The following is a 7452-nucleotide window of genomic DNA, read 5'->3' on the forward strand; positions in this document are numbered from 1 at the left end:
CAAAGTGGACATACGGTTAATCCTGGAGTTGCAATGCATGCAGTTGCATGGGTTCATGGAGCATACATCAAACGGCAAAGAGGAGAGGCGAATTGTTCCATGTAAAGGTATAATATGAGTTTTGCTAGTGGAGTCTCGTTATGCAAAGAGTAGTAAGGAGAGATAGGTCGGGCATAATGGGTTGCCCACGCCGCGCTTCCATGCACCAAACAGGCGCGTAACAGGGCCTTTTCCTGCGGGCCTTCTCCGGAAGGGCCGCAGCCGGCGTCTTCCGCCTGCCGGCGGATTGGTGCTGGGGAAATGCACCTGGTTGCCAGGCAACGTTCATTTCCTGGTTGGAGCGTGCGCCATTTTAAAATCAGGCTGATGCGAACAAAGGGCTAGGAGGCCACGAGGGATATTTACTGTGGCTGGTAGCGACGGTGTCGAGTTATTATTTTCATGCTTTTATCTACATACACTCCCATTGAATTCAAAAGAGGTGGATGCCTCTTCTCTAGTCCCCACCCCCTCATCACCGTCTTATTGGAGTAGCAGACAAAGAGCTACAATTGGGAACCCATGCAGGGGTTTATGCGAAAAGTCCATGCAGCATTGATTGTATAAAAGACGATATGCACTCAGCCCTTCAGAAGGTACCCTCATGTTCAGACAGTGGACAAAGTCACCAAGAAGGATGCCCACTGCCAAAGTGCCAGAATGCAGATATGGGAATCATGGATGAACGCTAAGTAAAAGTCTGATGACAACAGAATTATGTCATGAAGAAGATATATAAAGCCATGTTGAAACAATATGAAAATACTGACGATGTAACTGAAGCACAAAGAGAAACATTTGCCTAAAAACTAAATAAATCGGGAAAATAAGAAGATTAAGTAATTTGCTGACCAATAGCTGTCAATATGCTGTCACACAAGGTAGAAAAAGCATATAGAAGCTTGCGAAAAAGAAAAAAAAAAAGAAAAGAAGAAGAGGTATATACATAACATTTAGGACGGCGATTGGAAGAAAATGGGTGACAGCCCATGATAAAGAATCAACTCAGATCCCTTAATATGAGCCTAGGAATGCAAATTAAAGAATTGATGAAGAAACTGTTTTTGTGTGCAGAATAAGGGCGTATGTTGGCCTGAAGGCAAGGAGACTATTTCGAGAGATGGGTTCAAGGCACAAAGGGAGTCGAATGAACAGACCATGTGCGTAAGATATATTTCTACTAAGATCAGAAGAGATAAGGACATTTGCAGATGCCAAGTATTGAACAAATACGAATTTGAAAGCCAATGTGAGGTGGAGTGAGCAAGTCTCTAAAGGCCAGAAAGAGGAAATGACACCCTGTTCAGTAATTGAGAGGCTGAAATTGACAAAAAAGTGGTCTCCTAACATGTGATGAAGAACTCGAAACAAAGACTATTCATTAGAGCTTGAGTTAAGATAGTGGTGTGTTCACACTCCATTGACTGTCCCAGAACAGTGAGCAGACTCCGAGGTCAACTACAAAACAATAGACCTTGGCTAAGGATCAGGTCGATGAAATGCAATGGACTAATTGGGAAAACAAGAGAACAAGTTGACGCAGCTTGAACACCTAGGTTTCGTTCTGTTCACGTGCTGCTAAGGAGCCGAAAGTCCAAGGTTTGATAGGGTTGGCAACCATCAAAAGGCCTGCCACGCACTTTCATACACAATGTTGCAGTTATTAGCCAGCTGCCATATACTCTGCTATAATCAGTATGCGATGTGCGTAGAAGCAGCTCAGGGCGTGTCCTACAGACAAGGGGCAGCCCATGAGATATGAACCTTATCTTGTATATGTTCAGACAATCCAATCCCTCCCGGTGATAGGTTTTATGAAATGCCATGTAGGAGGACATATGTGAAAGTATATAAACTCTGAACAATCAAAATTATGTGTGAACATTGAGCATCTACTCATGTCATATGTCATATCACCCTGCTATCTTTCATTGAGATTAAAGCAGTATTTTATCATCATCCTTTGGTCAGTCTGGTTATTTGGTCTGTGATATTTACTGGTAATTCCATCCAGCACATAGAAGACCCTTCAGGGTGCTAGTGCACACTTCCACTGCACACCATCAATTTCAGGTGAAGCAATTCCCAAACAGGAGCTGCAAGTCCCCTACACCAAGGCCTGTAGGTCCTGTCCCATATTAAACAAGGGTATGAAGGCGGTCTGCTGCAACAGTTTGTTTTAGCAAAGGTAAATAAATATTGCTACATTTTACAATCCTTTTTTAATGAGGATGTCCCGCTCTACTCTTGAGTTAGCCACATATTAGAAGTTTAGGTTGTGAAATTCTGCAGCGATGAGTCATCGCAGTAAGGGTGAGTGAAATTGCTCAGTTCTGTTCTGCAGGAACATTGACATATTCAAGGCAAAATTAGCCTGGTCCGCCGTTTTTACCCATGGAATGCAATTGGCAATTAGTTGTATACATAAATATTGTAGAAATTCAGGAATATACTGATAGTATAATTGGTACATGGAGATTTTAAATAATGCCAATCATCTGAAATCAAAAGTAAGCTTGGATTGCAATCCCTTTTCACAGCGCTGGGGTTAGAATGCAAAAGAATTGCTAAAGACTAGTTATGCCCAGTAGATAGTTGTTCCCAGCCTACAGAGGAGGCTGTATCAGACACCTTTACTCCCTAAAAATAAGCAAGTTTCCTCAAAAGAGAAATAGGGAGGAAAAATGCTTCCAACAGATACTTAGGAGCCCATCTTCCTTTTTTCACCCACACAGTATCCTAGATAGGTTTGGACAAGCAACACACAAAGTGCCACAGGAAGAAACTGCTCTTCTGATCCAAAGAGGTGCATCTTTTAAAATACACGAATAACGAGGTGCAAAGAAATATACATTACAAAAGCATTTCTGTTTTAGGGTTAAACCATTTTTACTTGCGTCTAAAATGCTCCCATTTGGAATGGGATTTGACTTTTTACTCTAAAAATGATTGTAATGCCTACTTTAAAAAACACGGAATAAAATACCCCCACTTCAAAATCTTCATCTGGAACACTGGTTGTTCCACCAGCAAGAGGCTGCTATTATGCATCGGTCTGCATAAATAGTGGATGCGCAGTCTTTCGAATGCGATGAAGGATTCAAAGTAGCATAGCTCAGTCATCAGAAGAGCCATGTTCCTATTGTATCAGGGGGCGCCAAGAACGGCAAATGTGGCGATGTAAGGGACTTCTTTAGATTACTTAATTATTTGTTGGGCAGGCAAGCATGTGAAAGAGCTGCAGTATGCCAGGTATGTATATTATGCAGCAATAAACATCAGAAACCTGATCTTGATTACAAGTGGTTTGACAACGAAGCTAAGATTAAAAGGGAAAGTAGTGTCTGAGAAAGTTAGGATTGGTTGCTGAGAATGCTCCAGGACCGGCAACGAGTTGTACCGAGAAAAACATCAAAGAACAAAAACGTGTAAAAAAATAAAAAAGAAATAATTATTTTAAATAAAAAAATAAAACGTCCTAGATTTAGTAAAAGGTAACAGACCTGGGCCGGCTTTAGCGGCAACAGTGCCCTGGTCAACAGGGGGTGGGGGCAGTATGTGCCACTTTTTTTTTTTTTTTTTACACTCCTCGCTCCGGCGCCTCGCAGGGAGCTAATCACTGGAATAGGACGCTCATGCTGATGCATAAGCGCCCTATTCCAATGCAAACTGTCTCGCCCCCACGTCGGAGGGAGGAGGTGATCATGTGAATAGAGTGCTGATGCAAAGTATCAGAACCCTACAGTTGTTAAATGCACCCGCGGGCGCATTGAATAACAAAAGGGTGCCTGCCATGCCTTCTCCCACTACGCCAGCTCGATGAGCCCTTGAAAGACTCCCCCGAGCTTGCTGCGGGGGGGGGGGCTAACGGCACCCAGGGGGGCATGGAGCCCCCGGGCGGTCACCTGGCCCGACCTGCCCTAAGGCCGGCCCTGGAACAGACCGTGTACAAGGGGTTCTGGATGCTAGTCGCTACGGGGCCACTAACTAAAGACTAGTAATGGGGTGAAGGGGTGGTCAATGTCAAAATGTATCCCAGGAAGTATTTAGATAAATGACATCTTCCACATGTAACCAGAGCACATAGGACATCATGGCATATTTAGCCCATCCGAAGTGCTACTCAATAATTGCAAGTTGCAGCTTGGCTAGGAGCACTCAAGCCTCCAGTAGCTCATGATTTTGCTAGTGTAGTTACCAAAAGGTGTGCTGCACGGGGAGAAGGCAACCCATCTCCTGGATGTAGTGCCTTCCTCTTGAAAGAGAAGGCATCAAACGGGGGTTGGGTTTCTCTAGAAGGCCACTAATAGATGGTTTCTGATTAGGTACCATAAACGATTTCTAAGAACCAAACTGGGTTTCTAAAAGGGGAAGCATTGAATGGACACAACTGTGAAGCAGTGAAAGGACTTAATGTACAAGCCCACATTATAAGGATGCCCTAATCAAGAGCCGCCTGCTAATGGCTGAAGCCCATCTTGGAGCAACGGGACAGGAGCTGCATGCAGCAGTGTGCCGGACCTGCCATCAATGTCGCATACAACCACAAAGGGGCTGGGACACTAAAGGTAGGCAGTACGGTGCATACAAGAATGTGCATGAGGAGATGGGGGCTCAGCAGGGGGCAGTAGCGGGGACAACACCCCACTCACAAGAGAACAGTGACAGGAATCTGCCTTGGGCTGACTTGGAGCTGCAATGGAGAGCCGGTTTGTCGATATGCAAATCAGACTTTTTTTTTTCATAAAACTTGGAACGCAGCACTTCAGCCTTTCAGTGACACATGGCATACCTTACTCTCAAAATAAACCTCTCTCAAAAGAGACTTTCAGAAGGTTACCACCAATGCTACTTAGAAAGAAAACACAATGGTAGAAGATTTTGAATTAATCTTAGACCTGGCAGTTCTCTGGGTAAGCTTGCACCCAGATTGTTATCCTGTCTACCCCATTGCAGAAGAACATATGCCATATGTAAATCAATGCTGGTACTACAAGTAACAAAAATCCCAAAATACAATAAAACAAGCACCCCCAAACAGGGTCAGCCATGCTGGATCTCATGAGTAAGATGCTGCTTGGTTCCCTATGGTGCAACAAACAAGGACCACACAACTACACATGGCCTCTCTCACTTAGGGACACAAACTATATCCAAAAATGTGACAGGTGAAAGGCTTTGAATTAATCAGAACCACTGGCAACGCTCTGGCCAAACCTCCACACCATTGATTTTAAGCCAGTCTTCACCATTGAGCTAAAGAGACACCATGCCAATACTTGTCACAATTCCTTTTGGATTCAAAACATATTCATCGATGTGTAGAGTTTGATGCTAGAGTTCATTTACTGTTTGCAGATGTTCTACACGATAGTTGGGCCAATGGTAAGGAATACCCACTGGCTGTACAGTATGCCACTGGGGAGGAGGGGCAAATGATAACTGTTGACATGAGGTTTTAGTCTACCCCACATGTATTCTTTCAACACAGTCTGGTGAGGATCCATTTCACTTTTAATCAAACTCTGTACGCAGCACAGAAATTGGCTATTTCAACATGATGCTCGGTCATTTGCACGAGCATTAAACCTAAGAAGTAGCCATTAACCCCAAGCCACTGGAACACCCAATCCCCATGAGGGGCCAACCTATGATTGCAGGAGCAGGCGAGGAGGCATTATCTTTAAGCGCCACCCGCCCACCCATGTGCCCAAAAATTTAAAAAAATAAACACTCCTCCATAATCTTGCCAATAAATAAAAGACTGTCCATCATTTACCAAAATGGTTGCTCCTTGAAACCTTTAGGATTTGGCAATACAGTGGTTCGTTTTTGCAGTCTTGTGGAAGTTTTAGGAAATAAATCATTTGTGACCTAACACGTGACGATGAAGTACTGGCTTATCAATGGCCAACATCCTCTTTATGCAGACTGAGACTATAATGAACTTGCCCATCCTACACACAGGTTAGCAATGAGAAAGCCCCTGGGGGTGGGGCGAAACGCTCCAGACTGCTTTCTTTTGCCAGAAGGCCATTCATGACCTTTAAAAGCAAAGAGTGCTTTCATACTAAATAATATAGTAACTGGGAAACGGAATTATTTTGGTAACCTCCAAATACTTCTATTTTCTCTTGTTGGGGCACGTTTTTAGTGCTTCCTGGGTTAAGGTCTGTACCACCAACGGGAAATGGCGAGAATCATCTCTACGAGAAATCCTTCCCATACCCTTAAACAAAACAGAGTAAACTTCGGCACAGCGGGTGAGGCTAGAGTTATACCGCCAATAAAGATACAGTGGGAGATTCTCCAACATACCTAGCGGCGACGCTGGTCATCTTTGGGAGTGAATGGGACACCAGTATCTGAAGCATCACCAGATTTGAGCTTCAAAAAGGCAAGGAAGGGGAAAAGGGAAGGCATGTCCCCCCCGCACCCCGCACCACCCCCCGCCCCCTTCCACAACACTCCGAGGCTAACTGGCAAGCTATACTGATGGGTTTTATAAGAAGAACTGCTTTAATGAAACTAAATCTGAACCGCACACAGCCAACATCGCTGTGAAGGGCCCGGCGTTTGGAGAACCTGGACCCAGGGGCCCTTCATTTACCTGCCTTGGCCCTTTATTTTATCAGGTAGTATTAGGCCGATGGTTAGGTTAATGGGAGGTCCACTCTCCCGTTTTCAACACCCAAGGCGGCGGCCTCTCAGAAACATACAGCTTGCGACCCGAGGCCTTCACCCTGGAGACTGCAACTCCCACAATCCTTCACACCGAGCATGTTGGAATGGGCTATTAGAGTCCAAAACTATCTGGACGACCGACGAAAAGAGTAACCACTGCCGCTGTCAGAGAGCACACCTACCAGGCCAGTCACTCACTCCAGCTTCCAGAGTATACATCACTCACTGCAGCGCAGGCACTCACTGCGCTTCCACAGTAAAGAGGCGCTCAAGTCACCCCACGGCTGGACAGACGACACCCCCGGGGTACTTTCTTCGCAACCCGTTCTCAATCAAGACGCTTTTGATAGAATTCACACACGTAATACACATGCACAGCACAAGTAATAAAAAAAGATTCGGAAGTGCGTTACCAGGCCAGGAGCGGAACACAGCACCGAAGTAGCTCACCTGTCCCCATTTCCTGGTCCTCTGCCCGGGCTCCGCCTCCCACTTGCTCTTAACCCTTTCTTGGCTTTCTGGGGGCGTGAGGCTCCATCTCGCTTAGGAATATCCGCGCTGCTACCAGGGGCTCCTGGGGCTCTTCTCGGCGCCGGTATAAGGAGGGCAATGATTGATGCTCCAGAGTAGGCATCGCCACGGTCGAAAAACTCGGAATGGGGCATACAATTCTCTCGGGCAACAAGGAAAAAGTGGCCCACAGATGCGCATGACAATTCATTCGTTTTG

The 7452-nt window shown here is 45.3% G+C and overlaps 1 protein-coding gene across 3 annotated transcripts in view; it reads right to left on the bottom strand.

Moving 5' to 3' along the window:
* Nucleotides 1–7452, bottom strand: part of LOC138566823 (G-protein coupled receptor 4-like) — a 404006-nt gene that overhangs the window by 106514 nt on the left and 290040 nt on the right. Inside the window, exon 1 of one of the 3 annotated variants that reach the window (XM_069644501.1) lies at nucleotides 7137–7188. The exons of the other annotated variants lie outside the window; for them this stretch is intronic. The gene's annotated coding sequence lies outside the window, so the exon portion shown is untranslated. Of the gene's footprint in view, nucleotides 1–7136; nucleotides 7189–7452 lie in introns of those variants that run through there. 3 annotated transcript variants of the gene reach the window in all.

Source organism: Ambystoma mexicanum, chromosome 2p, assembly GCF_040938575.1.
Source record: "Ambystoma mexicanum isolate Mex_15411 chromosome 2p, UKY_AmexF1_1, whole genome shotgun sequence".
Lineage (NCBI taxonomy): Eukaryota > Metazoa > Chordata > Amphibia > Caudata > Ambystomatidae > Ambystoma > Ambystoma mexicanum.